This window comes from Panthera onca, chromosome F2 (assembly GCF_046562875.1).
Source record: "Panthera onca isolate mPanOnc1 chromosome F2, mPanOnc1 haplotype 2, whole genome shotgun sequence".
Classification (NCBI taxonomy): domain Eukaryota; kingdom Metazoa; phylum Chordata; class Mammalia; order Carnivora; family Felidae; genus Panthera; species Panthera onca.
The window spans coordinates 14,637,221-14,656,435 of NC_138356.1; the positions used below are offsets into that span (position 1 = coordinate 14,637,221).

Consider the following 19,215-nt stretch of genomic DNA (forward strand, 5'->3'; position numbering starts at 1 on the left):
ATACACTAACAAGGAAAATTCTGAAAAAGAAATAAAGAATATAATTCCCATTTACAATAGCACCAAAACGATAAAATATTCAGAAATAAATTTATCCAAGGAGGAGAACCCCAGGTCTGTGATCGCTCTTTGTCTATCTGTCTCTCTCTCCTCATAACTTGGTTGTGTGGTTCCAAGTGTGCCCTGTACCCTCCGGGACTTGTGAAAAATAAATCTCGTTTTTTCAAAATTCCCTGCTGGTTGTCGCTGAGGTACATCTTGTGATTATGGTAAGAACTGTAGGCGTGGATCAGCCACAACACTAGTTGTGGTCAGGGAAATATCTGTGGGGCTTCTCTACAAGTAGTACGGGCCCAGCAGAACATACCAGGCATTCCCAACTGATAGCATCACTATGGATAGGCTGAGACCGAAACAAAACAGCTCGACTAGTCAGAGTACAGTACTGTTGTAAAAATAGACACAGAGACCAATGAAATAGATTCAGGAGCCCAGAAATGATCCTTTACATATATGGTCAATTCATATTTGAGAAAGGAACCAAGGATGCTCAATGGGGAAATGCTAGTTTCCTCAGTAAGTGGTGTTGGGAAAACTGAGTAAACATAAGAATAAAATTGGACTCACAGCACTCAAAAAAATTAACTCAAAATGGATTAAAGACTTAATCATAAGACTTGAAAGTATAAAACTCCTAGAAGACGTAGGGAAAAAGCTTCTTGATATTGGTCTTTACGACAACTTTTACTGTATATGACACCAAAAGCACAAACAATAAAAGCAAAATTAATCAGTAAGACTACATCAAACTAAATTAGTGTGAGTACATCTTTTGCACAGCAAAAGAAAGAGTCAACAAATGAAGGGGCAATCCACAGGATGGGAGAAAATATTTGCAAATCACATAACTAATAAGTGATTAATATCCAAAATATATAAAGAACTCATACAAGTCAACAACAACAACAACAACAACAACAACAACAACAAAAAGCAATCTGATTTAAAAAAATGGGTAGAGGAACTGAATAGACATTTTCCCAAAGAAGACATAAAAATCACCAACAGGTATGTGAAAGGTTGCTTGACATCAGTAATCATCAGGGAAATGCAAATGAAAACCACAATGAGATATCACCTCATATTTGTTAGAATGGCTAAAATCAAGAAGACAAGAGATAGCAAGTGTTGGTGAGGATGTGGAGGAAAGGAAACCCTTGTGGACTGTTGGTGGAAATGTAAACTGGTGCAGCCATCATGGAGATTCTTCAAAAATTAAAAACAGAACTACCATATGACCCAGCAATCCTACTTCTGTGTAGGTATTTAAAGGAAATGAAAATGGGGATCTCCTAAAGAAACTGCACCCTCATGTTCATTACAGCATTTTCCACAATAGCCAAGATATGGAAACAACCTAAGTTCTTCAACAGATAACTATATAAACAAGACATGTTATAGATATAAAATGAAATATTATGCAGCCATTAGAAAAAGGAAATCCTACCATTTGCAACAACATGGATGGACTTTGAGGGGCTAGCGAATAGGGGAAACGGTGAGATGCTGGTTAAAGGGTATGAATGTCCAGATATAAGATGGATAAGTCCTGAGGACCTAAAAGACAGCGTGGTGATTATAGTCAATAAAACTGTGTTTGATACTTGGAAGTTGCTAAGGAAGTTGACCTTAAATGTTATTATTACTATAAATGGAATGGAATAAATAGATGAAAATTATGGGAAGATATGGAGATGTTAGCTAATACTATGGAGATGTTAGTAATTATTTCACAATATATAAACATGTTGTACACCTTAAACAATGTTATATGTCAATATCTCAAAGCTGGAAAAAAATGAAATGGGCAATTGGTAAACATAAAGTCATAATAAAAGAAATTAGGTAAAATAAATATTCATTTCTATGAGGTTAAGATAGCTTGACATATTCCTTTAATAATGGGAGACAGACTGGCCTTTAGAATTGGAAATACTGAAAGTCAATTGATATCTAATGTTTTGCATCTATCTATAAATGTAAGGGGCGACTGGGTGGTTCAGTTAGTTAAGCCTCTGACTTCAGCTCAGGTCATGATCTCATGGTTTGTGAGTTCAAGCCCCGTGTTGGGCTCTGTGCTGACAGCTCAGAGCCTGGAGCCTGCTTCAGATTCTGTGTCTCTCTCTCTCTGTCCCTCCCCTGCTCATGTTCTGTCTCTCTCTCTCTCTCTCTCTCTCTCTCTCTCTCAAAAATATACATTAAAAATGTAAGATGCCTTTGTTAACTAGGGATAAAGATAATTTTTAAAGGTAAAATTCTGTCATACACATATCAAATGAAGATATATTAAAGAATTTATTGTACTTATACAATGAAACAGCCCAGCCAGTGTTATAACTGGTTTATAAGGAAAGTAAGAAGGTACCAATGTATTTGGAATAAAGGTATTGAATTGCAAATGGAGGCAAAGCATTTTCTCACAGTGGGGGGAAGAGTGAAAGGGGTGGGAGGGAGATGAAATCAATGGAAACTCTACTGGACAAGACAGAATTGGAATGTTTATCAATATACAAAGAGTTGCAAAGCAGCCCAAAGAAAGCAAATGGCTAGAATCTGAAAACGTGGAAGGATGTGCTCTATGTAGACGTGTGTGCTTTCCATTTAAGCACAATTTCTGTTTGTATAGAATTGAAGTACTTAAAACTTTGGCTAAAACTTCCTCCCTCCTGTTGTGTATGCTGTTTGCTCTGTATATCACTGTATGCTTTCATAGGTGACCAAGCATCTTTTCATCTTAAGATTCTTAAAATATGTCCATATGGTAAATCAGATTTTAATCGACTCTTGCAGGCCCTGTGACCCATTTTGTTCTTTCCATGCTGCTCTACAATTTTGGTCCAATAAATGTCCCTTGCCTCCTAATTTATTCGGTTCCTAGGTTTTGTATGGTAAGAACTCAGTGAAGTCTCATAGCTAGTCTGAATCTATTGTATTCTCAATAGAGAATTTGGATAATGAGCAGTAGTAATGAGAACTTAGGGAAGGTGCCAGCTTTCACTCAAAAATTTTATCTGGTGTATTCAAGATAGTACATGTTTAAAAAGAGAGAGGTGGCATGTATATCTTTCAGTTTAGTATCAAAGAATAATCCTAATTACCTTATTTTCAAGCTCTTATACCCTTAAGTAGTATCAGTAGAAGCTTCAGTTGATGGTATGTTGGTAATGGTATGATTAAAGTTTGGTATGGTTTCTGAGGGTCATTCGTAGAGAAAGCTAGGAGGGTTTTTATTTCAAAAATTTTTGTGTTTATTTTCTATTTTTGAGAGAGAGATAGAGATAGAGTACGATCTGGGGAGAGCGCAGAGAGAGAGAGGGAGACACAGAATCCGAAGCAGGCTCCAGGCTCTGAGCTGTCAGCACTGATCCCAACGTGGGGCTTGAATCCACGAACTGCGAAGATCATGACCTGAGGCAAAGTCAGGTGCTCAACCCGCTGAGCCACCTAGGTGCCCCAAAGGCTATGGAGTTTTCAGATTAAGGTGGTAAAATGACTTTGAGGACTGGCAGAAAGGCATACTTTCTGACATGGTTCCTGTAAACTAGATGCTGAAAGAGTTTGAATTAACACCCTTTTGGTGAGATGGTATACAAAAGAAAAGACTATGTGAATATAGTATAATGAGGATAATGGATCTGAGTTCTCAAAGACACTGGTGAGGTGTAGTCACGACCCCTACAGATTGTGAGGTAAAAGCACTGAAGTGTAATGAGCGGTTGGGATATGCTTGCTAGATAGAATTAGGATTAGATGAGCCAAAGGGAGGAAGAGGACAGAGCTCTTCTCATGGATTTGAGGGGGATTTAGGGCAACGAATTAAATCACATAGTAGGGGATGATCTTCAATTTAGTCTTTGGGGGAATTAGGTTCCCGGGCTCTGGGAGGCTATTTTGAAGGAATGAAGCCTTTGACATGCAAAAGCCATGGGAGGGGAACCTGTATCCCTACACTTGTGTGACTTTGGCGAGTCCTGGTTTGCAGACCCAGGGCATGAGAAAGATTTGAGTTCCATTGGTCTTTGAGAAGCACAAGGCTTTTGGCAAGTTGAGTTTCATTTCATTCAACTTAATGACTTTGTCTTGTTTCCAAAGCACAAATTCTATTTTCAAAGGTTAAGGATTTGTCATTATCAAGGATGTATATGCAGAGTACATTTTGAGCATTATTACAATAAGGGCATAGCTTTACAAGGTGACTCCTTTGAAGTGGCTAAAAATCATATATATGATTTGTCAAATTCAGCCATATTACTTTAATACTTTATATCTTTTTATGCTTTAGCATTCCTTTATGCATAGTATACTGTATTCTATTTATAATGGTCTGCAGTAAAAATTGGATTAATACATCATTTTAAGATTTATTTGTCATAAAATCCTCTTTTGTCAAAAGGTACCTTTGTATAAATAGCACCTATCTTATTTTAATGTAGTATTAAAAGGCATTGTAACTAAAAGGAAACCCTTTCTCAAATCCCTCTTACCATTTTAAAACAAAGCTTTAAACATAAGCCATTGACCTGCTCTTGTAAAAATTGCCTTGGGGAATCAGGGTACCTGATTCATAGAATTGACTATAATAGCTTCTCCAATGCCATTGTATCCTGTCAGGCAAATTCTTCTTCAGGGACTTCTCCGAATGCACATGACAGATTCAATTGTTTAAATACGTGCTTAGTGAATTTCTCAGATGCCTTTGTTGGATGGAGATTGTGTGTACCTTGACATTAAATCCTGTGTAATATGTTATCAATCTCCTACAAGAATTTATCATGAAGTTACGTGATATTCGGGGTATTCATGGTCTTCTGAGCCTGTGAGTTCCCAAACTGAGGAACAATGCTTTACATAGTGCGTTTGAAGATTCATCTGGTATAAGTAAAAGAATTTCTTTTGATCTTTTTCAATTCAATTAAATATACTAAATTTCTTCTTCTTTAACAAAAAGTCTTAAAGTGTTGGTTCAGCAGCTCAGTGATACCATCAAAGACCTGACATTTTTCTCTTCTTTTGATCCCCTGTTACCTCCGGTTGGTATAGCTCTAAGCATCACAACCTCGTATCAATATACGGAGCAGTAAAGCGACAGGGGTAAAATGTTTTGTCCTTATGAAGCTTTGCCATTTTATTCAGGAATGGAAGTCTCCCACCGCCTCGCACAGCCATCCCTTTGCCCTTTTCATGACTTTCTCTTAGACCTCATTGGTCAGAACAGGGCCAAATGCCTACCCTTAGACCATTGGCTGGTATAGACCAATCCTGGAGCAGAAGAGACCCCAAAATCCAGGGCTCTACTAGCAGGAAAGAGATGGAAAGGTGATGAAATTTGTTGGATAGGCCATGGACAGTGTGTGCTGTGCAGCTGAGACAGGTATGTGAGGAGGTCAAGGCGAAAACTAAGCCGAGGGAAGATGTGTTGTTAACAAGTATAGGTGTGCACATGGTAAAGGGATAATTTAGAGGCAGTGAGTGGAATTAGGGTAAGTTTGGGTTTTTAAGGGCGATGTATTAAGCGTCTGTATTAGGCCGTGGTGGTCGGGATCAAGAAAAAGAAAGTCATCCAATCTTTTGAAGGAAGAATTGATAGCACCTCATGAGGAAATCAATAGAAGGATTAAGAGAAGGTGACAAAAGATGTCCCAAAGTTCTCATCCAAGGGTCTAGAAGATAAGTGCTGTCTCTTAACAGCCTGTGGTGGTGGATTTGGGGGAAAGGGGTGAATCCAGGCTTACCACTAAATTCAATACAGCCTCATTTATTGAGGACTTACCATGTGAAAGCACTGCAGACAGATTTCCAGGATATGAAAAAAAGGGTGAACGTATCTAATTTTCCCACTGGAGAAGAGATCAATCAATCAATGCATGATATTTAAGAAAATTTTTCGCACCTGATTGTGTACGAAGGCAGACTTTAGGTGGGGGCAATCTGTGACTATGTGTTCTCTTAATAGAGTGAGATTTTAGGGGATCTGCAAAGGACTTTAGAGAAAAACAAAACAAAATGTCTATCATTAAGGTTATATTCCTTTGTGATATGTACACTTTTATGTCTATTTTAGAATGAAAATACTCTATAGAGGGAAGACTGTGGAAATCTGAAATAACTAACAACTTGGTGTAATGGGGAGTCAGGGAAGGAGAGGAAGAATTAGGAAGAGCTTGAACAGGAGATAATGAGAAATTTCTATCCATGCTGAGGGTAGCCCCATATTCAGGTCGATAATGCCCTGTGGTATCTTATTTACGTGCTTCAACTGTCTAAATTCAGCAAATTCACCAAATAATTTGCAGCTTTCCACTATATGATAGTGATCCAGCTCAGGGAGAAAGTGCTTGGACAATTTAATGGAAAAGAAGTCTTGATTTAAACAGATATTTTTAAAGACACAGAAAAACAAAAACAAAAACAAAAAACATTGTAATCGGATTTAGCAAAATGGGATTGGAACCTCAGGAGAAAAACCAAAGACCGGTTTGGGATGAAAAAAGAAATAGCTTTTTTTTTTTTTTTTTTTATTGGTGTGGTAAATTTAGTAAACAACCTCTCTGCATCATTTTCAGGAAAATCTACACTAAAAGAAATCTGTTTTGATTTTAGACATTTTTTAGAAGGTTATTTTAATTTAATTAATGAGAAATCATAGGTTAATTGCCTCCAGCTTTAATGTGAGGGTATTATGCATGCAGGCATATTTTATTTATATCTCGACTGTTTGATGTACACAATCAATTCAAAAAGGGATAATGAAGAGGTGTTCTGTCCTGTGTGGAATAATAATTAGGGACTCTAGTACAGAATATTTTTTATTAATTGTGCAGCTCAGTAAACATGTTTGACATAATACTGAGAAATACATTTGTCAAATTTTACTAATATTTTTCTTTGCTCTTTTTTTTCTTTTTTTCTAGCTTTTTTTCAGATTCTTTTGCATACTGATCCCATTTTCCTAAGCTAGGACCCCTCCCCACCCCCACCCCAAAGCCCTAACAGTTTGATTTAGAGACTTAGGACCACCTGCTAAGTTGGTTGCATTTTGAAATTCAGGAAATCATATTGGACATCTGGCTGCTGTTTCAACAAGGTTCATCTAAGTTGTTAGGGAAAGGAAATCGGATTTTTTTTTACAGATTAGTCAACACTACCTCAGTCTATAATGCAGAATAAATACCATTAGTGAAATCTGTGTGGTCTTTTGATTTTTGTGTAATTTGCTAGGCAATTTACATATGATCCCTAGTTCCTCAGACAATGTATTTTCTTTACCAGGGATTTGGAGGTGTAATCTCAGGTCCATTCCTCCCCATGAAATAGAACCATAGATGGCTCTTTGTTCAAAGTAGAAACTGTTTTCAGAATTGTTAGCTAAGCTACTTTATAACTCTTCTGCCATGATTGGGGCATCAGCCAATGTAACAGAACATTCCTCTCAGCTTGGGGAAGTGATTTAAACTCCGGAATGTTCTCTCAACCTCTTGGTGCACAGTTGTTGATAAATTTGTATTTGTACCATTGTGTGTGTGTGTGTGTATGTGTGTGTGCGTGTGTGTGTGTGTGTGTGTGTGCAATAAGCCTGTCTAAAGTTTTTAAGATATTTTTTTCTCCCTAAGTATCTGTAGAGCCAGGAGCAATTTTCAAGGGCTTGGGATATGTAGCCAAAAATGTGCATGTCTTGGCTCCTCTTGCTGCTTTGGCACTTCCTCTTCTGACGACTATTTTTCACTTTTTTACCAGCCCTTAACTCCATCACCTCATTTGAGTCTTTTCCTGTAGTTGATTTTTCTACATCTTTCCTCTCCAAGCTTTCCATAAGGGCATCTCAGCAGGTATAGTATATCTTGGTTAAGCCAATTTCTCCTAGTTGCCACATGATGTAGAACTTTTGCTGAGCCACCAAAGCCCAGGAATGATTCTTTGACTACATTGTTCTACAAATCAAATGTGAATTTTACAGCCCTGCCTCCTAATGTCCAGTTCAAATAGATCTGAGGTGAAAGCCACTATAGTAATAACATTCAAATGTTGTCACCATCTGTGCCTGTTTGGTGGCCTATGTTATATGAGCAGGTGGTCCTTGTGTATCTTTGAGTGGCCAGCTGTCCACGTCACAAAAGCCACTGTCACGTTCAGTGTTAATTGGCATCTTGGTTGCAATGATATGTGGAGAGGGCAAAGCTTGAATAGACCTCAGTATATTGTTTCTCTTTGTCTTACGAGCTCTGGGTCAAGGCTGATAAGCATTTCTCTCCTCTTTTCCTTATTTCCTATATGAAAGTCTAAAAGGGTTCTAGAATAAGCAGTATAATTCAGTTTATTGAAAACCAAATGCACATATTGTTATGCTAGTTATTTTTAGCTGAGGTAAGAGATCCACCAAGGAATCTTCCAAGAACCTTCACGGAATTAAGGAAAGGTCAGTTATCTGTTTTAACTGTCCTGGAGATGATTTGTCTACCTCTAACTTTAAATATTTTGATTTTAGAAAGAAAAGTAGCCTTTCCTTTATAAGTTTAGTTTGGGTGTGGGGGAACAAGTCTATAGGTAGTGGCTACCAGAAGAACCAGATGGAAAAGAGTCTCATGCTCTATGGTGAACCATATAAAATTACTCATATTCTGACCTATACAACTGGCAGTTTCTTATGGTTTAAATTAATATTTCTGCTTTTCAGTTTTCCAGGTTTTTAGGAAATATCTCTTTCCTTAAGTGAAATATTCCTCTATCATAAATTCTTGGCCATGGGATTTGTGTTTAAAAATAAACTTACCCAGACTGACTTGAGGTGATGTTTTCTCCACTGCATTAAGGTTGGTCATAAAATGGTATGAACACATCTTCTAAAATGATAATGCCCTTTGAGTTGAAGTTACTTGCAAAGAATAAATGATTTTACTCAACATGAATTTTAGTTAGAATGATAGCTTCTAATCTGGGCACCTGGATGGCTTCATCAGTTAAGCATCCAACTCTCGATATCAGCTCAGGTTAGGATCTGAGGGTCGTGCGATTGAGCCCCGTGTCGGGATCCACGCTCAGTGCAGAGATTCTCTCTCTCTCTCTCTCTCTCTCTCTGTCCCTCTCCCTCGCTTGCACTCTCTATTAAAAAAAAAAGAGAGGCTCTATTCAAAGTCAAACACACACACATGTTGACATTCAGAGTCAACTTTCAAAAGCAAGCATTAATCTTTCTATCTTATTCCATCATACAGAGAGAAAGAAAACATACCCAAGAAGTTAAATAATGTTCCAGATGTAGTAGAAAATTTTCTGTTGCACAGTCAACAAATTGGCTTGAAATGTTTGCATCAAAATAATCCACAGGTAAACAATACAATCCCATCTCTGTTCACTAAGCCTTCCATGGGTTCTCCGATTCTCATTTCCCTTTTCTTCAGATGTCTTTAAATGCCACCCAATTCTTTGTGCCACACAATGTAGCTCTTGATTGACCGTTTTGAATACTTTTTTGTTTCATATTTACATTTCTTCTGTCTCTATCTATATTACCAGATACTCAGAGTGAGATATTGGTCTTTAATTATTCTGATTCCCTCAAGAACCTAGCACTGTGCCAGGTAAATAGGAGGGAACTCTAAATACTAAACATTTATTAAATATTCACTGACCAAAAGTACAACACAGGACCATGAACAAACTAAACTTCCCAGGTCAGATTTTAAAAATGGAAATGAATAAAAGAAGCCATTCGCACATTAAATGACTTCAAGATACTTACCTCTGTGTAAAACGTTAGGATTTGATGTAAACTGAACCTTCATAAGAAATGTTAGACTGTCCATCTTTTACGCTTTACATTAAGAATCAGCACGAATGGCATTAACAAATTATGTCTGCTGAATTAGTCACATTACTCAAGTTCCACTCTTTTTCCTCTGCAGAATATTTGTCACACAGATATTTAAATAGAATCGGGGCTGTACATAACCGTGACACAATACTTCGTCAAGAAAAACGTTAATCAGGTTGTGAGTAATCATAGACCTCCTTCCCTACCCTATCTCATAGGCTCACAAGAATTAGACTCTAAAAGAATAGGTCATTATTAAGGAAACTGAATCAGAGCACCTTAGTAAAATATAGGAAAATCTTAGTCATTGGTCCATGGATGATATTTTTAATTCCTTTGACAATTAAGCATGCTTTGCTCTTAAAAAAAGAGATTCTATTTGGTGTCTGTCAAATAGTTCTTGAAAGAAAAATAAAGTGCAACATTTCAATATGACACGGAGTGAATCATAATGGGCATGAATTAAAAAAACTAAATTAAAATCAACTTCCAAATTGCCTTATTTGAACCACCAGCTTGGGGAACTTCTCGAAAAGGCAGATTGCTACTCTGGAGGCATGCAAAAGAGGAGTGTGGAGGATGGTATTTAGACTTTTGCTATTAATCCTTTTCCTCAAGATGCCCTTGTTGAGCTGAAGAGTGTCTCATTGTGGTTGCTGCAGGGATATGTTGGCCGAGAACTTCTCCTCCAGTCAAAGGAGCCCTACAGTGGCGGAATACAACCCAGGACAGCAAAGAAGGGGAAGTTAGGAAGATAATTGGGTTAGCAAGCCTAGACTGCCATACAAATGGCAGTAAAAATGGAATGCTCTGGGAAGGAAAAGACGGTGGGGAAATATGGCTTGATATTAGAGAGGAAAAATGAATATATTAGGGAAAATCCCGAAGTCTTAAAATTATGAAAAAGTTAAATAATGGAAAGAAAATAAAAGGATAATTAGGACCTCTAGGAAAAGTAAAAAGCTATATAAGAAATAAAAGAATCATATTATAATATTATACTATTTGGGTATAGTGAACAATAGTTTTATGGTCATAATTACATACATATTGCCTTGTGTTTTCAACATGTAAGATAAGCCTTTTTTTATTTTTTATTTGTTTTTACATTTTTTCATTTTTGAGAGACAGAGACAGAGCACGGCGGGGGAGGGGCTGAAAGAGCAGGAGACACAGAATCCGAAGCAGGCTCCAGGCTGTGAGCTGTCAGCGCAGAGCCTGACACGGGACTAGAACTCACAAACCGCGAGATCACGACCTGAGTCCAAATTGGACATGCTCAACCGACTGAGCCACCCAGGTGCCCCAGGATAAGCCTTTTAGGATAAAATGTGACGTATGCACTTGTGATTAAAAATAGAATGTAAATATTATCACTTTAACAGATGACTGTTTGAGAGGACCAAAAGTGGAGAGAGAACTAAAATGCAGGGAAAAGACAAGAATGTTCTCATAATACAGAGTGACAAGTCAAGAGATAACTATCAGTTGATAGGATAAGAAATAAATGAAAAACATATTATTTACAGTTATGAAAAGCCTAAAAAGTCGTGATAAAACTATTTTAAGTGGATGATAGGAGAAGGTTGGGGGTGAACCGTGAGCTTAATCTTCATCCATTATGGCAAGGAGTGTATGGTTAATGCATAAAACTCCTGAATTTATAAATAGGTGTATAAACATGCTATTTGTCAGCATAGACATAATTACAGGAAAATTATTAAAAATGGTTTTTCCTGTGGATCCCTCCTAGGTGGACAGGTGGTGAATTGGGTACTATTTCTTTTTATCATGCTCTACTATATGAAGTGGTTTTAAAATCATGTTTATGTATAATCTTAATGAATATTTTTTAAAACGCTATCAGGAGAATGGAAGTCTCTCATTCACTGATGATACAATCATTGTGCATTTATTTGCTTCTGTGTGTAGATTTAAGCTATTCTAAGCTGGTCGAGGGAGTTCGGCAGCAAGTCTTTCCTGGAAAAGCTTTCTGTGTGTTTAGACCTGCATAAATTCTCCTTTCTTTCCATTCGGCTTCAAGAGGTCACCGGTTTTAGGAAGGGAATTAAAAAATTATTTAATAATAAGTAATGTATTTACCTGATTCAAATTCGAAAGACACAAAAGGAAATATAATGAAGTCTGAGCACTGTTGAACTGTTGAACTAATGAACATTATTTATGCTCCCCATTCTACTCAGTGGTAAAATTCTTACACTTCCAGAGGCATCCAGAATGATTTTATGCACATAGAAGCTAATACTCACACAGGCATGTGTACACATATGAATTCCTGAAAACCTGTGGGAATAAAAAGTTTTGGATAGTTGGAATTTACAATCCATTAGTTTTAAAAGAAAAAAAAAAAAAACCAATATGTTCCCGGGCAAACAGACACTCAAGTTTATTTCTCCAGTTGTTTATATATTAATTCACCAAAGATAGCACAATAAAATACCAAGGAGCTTAATGGACACATTAAAGAGTATATTTGTGTTGATAACAACACTTACTCAAAATATGATCCATGAGGTAGAGCATCAACATCAGCTGAGAGCTTATTTGAAATGCCACGTTTCAGATCCAAACCCAAATCTCGTCAATTAGAATCTGTTTTGCTAGCGTCCTGTCTCTCGATTTGCTTTATCAGTCTCTAATGTGTGGGCATTTCTCAGGCTCACCTATTTTCTCCTTTTCCAATTTTAGGAGACGGTTTCACTTAAAATATGGGGAAGATGATGATAATAATGCAGAACTTCTTTGGACAACATCAACAGAGACTCAGTTTTATCTAGAGAAAACCTGAGAAATGATGGAAGCTTACTCTGGTCTTGTCTGGAATCAGGCACTCTGTTTGTTGGTGCTTTCATGTGGCTTCATTAGAGGCGTTTCAATTTATTTTTTTAAAAATTTTAAAAATGTTTTATATATTTTTTAGAGAGAGAGAGTACAAGAGGGGGAGGGACAGAGAGAGAAGAGGACAGAGGACCCAAAGCAGGCTTCATGACAGTAGTGAGCCTGACGTGGAGCTCGAACTCATGAACTGTGAGATCATGACCTGAGCCAAAGTCAGATGCTCAACCGACTGAATGACCCAGGAACCCCAAGGGGTTTCAGTTTAGATAAGGAATATTGGATAAACATTTTTGGCAGGCATTATAGTGACTTATGAGACTGGGAGATCAGCTAGCTAGAAAAACCAGTGGTCCCCACCCTTTGCTTAAAAAAAAAAAAATCAAATCGTACAATTATGCTCAGACAGTGCTGTACTTTCATTTGTTTCCTCAGATACCTACAAATGTCAGTACTGAAAGAAACTTCTAGGTCTTATTTTATGGCAACCAAGCACTCCAATGAGTGGATAATCCATAATTTAATAAAACAGACCCCTTTTGATAGACATTTGGGTTATTTTTAAGTGTTTTACTATAACAAACAATGTTGCAAAATAATTGAACATATGTCTCTTCATATGCATGAAAGTGTGTCTATAATTGAACATATGAGTGTGTCTATAAAAAAGAAGAGAGCAGTTAGGTCAAATGACAGGACTGCTTGCAATTTTGATGACATTGCTACTTTGTCCTCCACAGACATGTAATTTACACTCTCCATGAGTAAACAAGGAGGTTCTCCACACCTTGTTGAATAAGAGTGCATTATCAAACTTTGGGATTTTTTCCATTCTGAACTGTGAAAAGACATTTGAGTGTAGTTTTAATTTATGGGTTTTTTTTCTGAAAAATAAAAATATTCATATGTTTTGTTTATGAGCCATTTCCTAGTCTTGTCTTGTAAGCTATGTATTATTTTTTTAATGTTTATTTATTTTTGAGAGAAAGATACACAGAATGCAAGTGGGGGAGGAGCAGAGAGAGAGGGAGACAGAATCTGAGGCAGGCTCCCTCTGGACATGGGGTCCGAACTCACGAACCCCGAGAGCAAGACTTGAGCGGAAGTCAGGTGCTTAACTGACTGACCCATCCAAGCGCCCACATATATTCTTATTAATTTGTTGGAATACTTTACAGTTGGGAGACCAGATTTTTAGGTGTCATATAAATTAACCTTTCCCCCTCAGTTTGTCAGTTTGTTATCCTTTGACTTTCTTATTCTCTCTATCTATATATCTATCATCTATCTCAACAGTTTTTATAACAATGTTTAAAATATTTTACATTGCTGAATCAATCTTTTCATAGGTTACAGCTGTTTCAATTCTTAGATGGTAGAGGAATTAGCGCAAAGTTCATCTCTTGTTCATTTGTGGTTATATGAAGACCATTTGACTTCATCCTGTTTCAATATGTCAGGTATGGACTCAACTCACTTTTTTTCCCTCGGAGTTTCTCAGTTACCCAAATTCTATTTATTGAATGATACACTTACAAAAAGAAATTTTCAATTATACAGATTCCCAGAAGCCACACTCAGCTTTATTATTAATATTATTTAGTACATTTTGGTGGGACAGGCCATTTGGATGTGCAGCCATATTTGTAAGTCATAACAAGGAGGCTCAGTCTGGAGGTGAAGGTGAGAGAATTTTGTTTTTCTTAAGGAACATGATCCAAATAATTGGCTGGAAGCCTACCATTTATTTGGAGGAAGCAGCTGTTCTCCAGAAGAGGCTTAGTAATATATTTGCCTGGATTGGTTTCTATTGGTAAGATATAAAACCAGGAAATTTATGTGCTGACTAGGTACCCCTCAAATGGTTCTTTGAGCTTTCTATGGGTAATATGAGTAGTTTTATCTTTTCATCTAAAACATTCAAGCATATTATTTTACAAGCTGAGTAATATTTTTGTTCTTTGAAAACAAAAGTGCTTTACTTTTAGGGAAGGAAGAAACTTACTAGACTCTTGTTTCCTAGTAAATTGGAAAAGGTCTAGACCTGTGAGATCATACTTGAGTTCAACTCTGAATACATTGAACGAATAGACCCCATGGCATTTGGATTATCTTTTACCGTCCCTTAGCCTCGTTAACTGGCAACATGAGGCAGTACAGGTGTTTTCTGAATTGGGACCAGTTGCTGGGTAGATGGAATAGCAGATCTGAGAATGTTTACGTGACTCACCAACATGTAGGGAGCTTTCCCAATGACCTGCCATGAAGCACTAACAGTCATCCTTGGGCCACTTATCCCTTAGACTGGGTAGCACAATGAACTTATATTATGGAAAGTAGGCGTTTATTTACTTGCTTGCTATCAGAAGTCCTACTGAGTATTACCACTATCAGTTAACATCAAGCTAATTTTCAGCCCTAGCTGCATATCAACATGCTTGTAAAACATTAAAAAATGCTGACGCTTGCAGCCCATTCTTGGTCAAACCACCCAAACTCAGGACCTCTGACCTTAGGTCCAGGGCTTCTCCTCTTTCTCTGTATCATAAGCTCCTGTTGAACAGCAGAATGGGACAAAAGAAAACGTGGGCATGAGGAACATGAGAAAAAAAAAGATCTGGTCATAGGGCACCAAAGTAGCTCTAGAGACTCAGAGGTTTCCAAGAGATGGCAGAAGGGTGATAAATGGGGCAGGGGAAGGATGCTGAAGATAAGCCTCGTACCTAAGCACCTATTCCCCTCTACCTGGAAGGGCAAGTGGGACACTTCTCCCCTGTATGTGATGAAGAAAATTGCTCCTTCACTGGGGAACAAAGTATAGAACATATATCAGACTTTTCAGAAGAAATTGCTGACGTTCTCTATGCCTTGCTCTTTTAAATGGTGTGCTTTCTCAAGGCCTTGACCTTTCTGTATATATAGCCCTAAAAATACCGACAGGCTTTTTAATGCGACTGTTCTGAGGACTTGTTTAGGTTTTCTGTAGGACCTGATGCCTCTCATTTTCTTGCAGACAAATAATGAAATCTTGCTAGTTCATAACTCACAGGCTGGAATATTTGCTAAGATTTTTGGATGCTATAAACAAGGGCTTATCTTGGTTTTCCAGCTTATATTTATAAGGAAGTCTCTAAAACATCTTGCGAACAGTACTTGGGCCCAAGAAACAGTCATTCCTGGCAGGTCATTGGCTTGTCCTGAGGATCAATCCAATGTTGTGTGCTGGGTAAACATTTATATCACACAACTGTAAGCATTTAATGAGGCCGAAGTGCTTTTTGATTTTAAAAGATGGCTAGTCATTAGATCTGTCTCTCATTACAAATTCACTCAGAGAAGCACAGAGTTGAGATTGCAGTAGAACGTCTGGGCTAAGGCCTTAGTCTGGCTGCCACAGAGCTGGAGAAGTCATAGGTAAGATCTCTGACAGGCTCCTTAGACTGTGCTCCAGCCATGGGGTGACTGACTTCAAACTGGGTTGTGGCTGCAGGGGTCTCTCAATCCTCTCCTGTATTGACACAGCTAAGCCACTCCCAATTCTTGCCTTCCTAGTTTTGTTCCCTCAAGTATCCTAGTCAGTACTGTGTGTCCTCCACACTCCTGTAGGCTGGTTGAGAATGTTAACCAAGTGCCCAGTCACTTTAGTGCCCAGTGTCTTTAGTCACTAAAGTGCCTTTAGTCAACAACCTTAGAAAGTAGGTCTTCTCCCTGTTTCACAGAGGATAAAACTGAGACCTAAGGAATAATAACTAAAGGTCATATGATTGTTAGGGGACAGAACCAGAATTCAAAGAAGTTTGAAGGAGAACCCCTGCTTGGCATTACTCCTGCACCTGAAGTTTTAGGAGTAGTCAAAGGCTGTTTTTGTTGTTGTTGTTTGTTTCCCCCCTGCCTGCCTTGGAGGCCAGGGGAAGGGGAGGGAAGGACCAGGAGAGCTGGGCGAGGGGCCCACAGCGCCCTCTGCTGATACCAGTCATCCCTCACATTGGCTCTTCCTAGCTGGTAGCTGTGACTTTGAGATACCGCTTAGTGAGAACATTTGAGATACTACTTGTAGGGTGATAATCTATAGGATGTGACGTTATTATGGCTCCCTGAAGGGCTGCCCTGAGAAGTGACAGGGCACTTTTGTGAAGCTGTTTGTGAAGGGGACTTGAACGCTATACCAGCTGCCTATCCCTGGCTTCCTCCCAAGAGCTCCTGATGGGATATTCTCCATGATTTCTAAGACCACCTGGAGTTATTAGTCCCTTGAGGATCCCCAGAAGACCCATTATTATCCTTTCCTTTGCTCCCCAGGTGCCTTAACTCAGAACCTTATTCATTGTGAAATGAGAAAATTATGCACGTGCAGGTCTTGTCTTAGGTAGCAATAAAATGCTATTACTACTGATCCCTAAATGTAAATGACACAGGGAAGCTATTTGCTAAGGTCAGTAAATCTAATACCTGTGTAATCAAGAGCCTGAAATCTGAGCTCTACCTTTTGGCTAACTCCAAACTGTTGCCGTTGTGATAATTAGAACCTGGTTTTTATGCTTTGTCTTTTTATAGCAAATACTGTTAGTTGTTAAAAAATCTTCCATTCGTTTTTCTTTTTGGAGTTGAGTTTTGAGGCAACTTTAAAAGTTTGTTCCAAAGGAGACAAGAGTTGTGTTTCAAAGAACAACTGAACCTTTGAGTCACAGACCTTCTTTTCCATGTATCTTTTCCAACACTGGAGTATTAGAAATATTTTTGAAAATGTTTGTGTAATAAAAGTCTATTTCTAAAAAACATTGCACCGATGGGAAAGACATGAGGTTTATGTAGAAAGCATTTTAAAATAAATGTGTAAATTTATTTTATTTATTTTCACCAAGGGCACACAAAATAATTGGCTGGGAATGTGGTCATTTTCAGCAATATTACACTAATAATTTCTAACTTACTACACCATGTACACTTTAAATTTTTTATTAACATGAATTGGTTATAAAACAAATTGCTGCACTTAAACATTAAAAGCCTTTTATTTATTTTTACCAGTTCTCCTTTTTCCATGGAAAATATGCTTGTGAACATAATGAATAAAACCAGAGGAGATTATGCTAATTTCGATGAAGTCTGGGAGTAAATGCCATTTTCAAAGCTGTGATACTTCCTCTCACGGGATAGAGGGCCAGAAGAAGGGGGGAAAGGGGAAGAAAACCATCTCTGCATTTCTACTATGTCTGTAGGCCATGTGCTTTGCATGTATGTCATCTGTAACGTTCCTCAGAGCCATTTTTTAGGGCAGGTTTCCTATCTTCCTTTTGCGGGAAAGCTGGGATCCAGGCATCTGTTTGATGCTAAAGCCCATTTATCGTGCTATCCCTCTATGTGTTTATAGGATGCTGCTCTAAAAAATTTGATGGAGAAAGGGGAGTAATAAGAATTCTAAACGAAAGTTAACTGTTAAGTTGAAAATAATATAAATAAAAGAAACCTGAATTTTACGATGGGTTTGATAATAGTTTGCATATCTATGTTTTAACTGAAAGTTAAAGAAAACAGGTGGTAGAAATACAATATTGCCACATAATGTAAAATGTTGGCAAGCACATAAAGATGAAGGGTTAGGTCTGAGCAAAGAAGAGAAATTAGACAATACCCGAATTAGGTTCTATTTGAATTCTAAGGTCGGTGGTATTTTGGGTCAAATGCAGGGGGTTTATCATCTTATCATTTTGTGTCTCTCTTCAAATCTGGTGAGAGCCATGGAAGTTTTCTCCAAAGGGTCCATTGGGACGTAATCATTTTTGCATAAACATTTTTTGAGGGGGTCGTTGATTCCCTAAAGTTCATCAATGACCCCCTTCTGTCATCACCTTTTCGTGGGGTCTAAGGGTCAGCATGGAAAACTTTTTTTTTTTTTAATTTTTTTGTTTTTTTTTAATGTTTTATTTATTTTTGAGACAGAGAGAGACAGAGCATGAATGGGGGAGGGTCAGAGAGAGAGGGAGACACAGAATCTGAAGCAGGGTCCAGGCTCTGAACTGTCAGCACAGAGCCCGACGTGGGGCTCGAACTCACGGCCACGAGATCATGACCTGAGCCAAAGTCAGACACTTAACCGACTGAGCCACCCAGGCGCCCCGGAAAACTTGTTTCAGTGTCCTCACAGATGTCATTCTCTAAAACATCGGTTGAACTTTCTTTTCTGGAATTTTTCAAAGCCTGCGAACATAAACAGATCTTTCGGTAATAGCCCAACTATAGCAGGGTCCGTGTTTAGGGAAATGTACAACTGGGGGAGTACAGACATGTGGCAATAGTAACAGCTCACACTTACTGCAGTGCTGGAGGATGGTTTCTGTGTGTTACACATGTTTACTTGTTAATTATCACAACCTCACCACGTAGGAATGCTCAGAGATTAGTAAGCTGTCCATGGCTCTCTAGCCTGGGAAGGGGGAAGCTGGAATTTGCATCTAAGAAGTCTGGCCCTGGAGCCTATGTTCCTCGTTATA

The 19,215-nt window shown here is 38.1% G+C and overlaps 1 non-coding gene across 1 annotated transcript; it reads right to left on the reverse strand.

Moving 5' to 3' along the window:
* Positions 1–18,753: 18,753 nt before the first annotated feature.
* TRNAQ-UUG (transfer RNA glutamine (anticodon UUG)) lies at positions 18,754–18,837 on the reverse strand. Its single transcript has one exon. It is a non-coding gene; the product is annotated as a tRNA-Gln (tRNA).
* Positions 18,838–19,215: the final 378 nt, after the last annotated feature.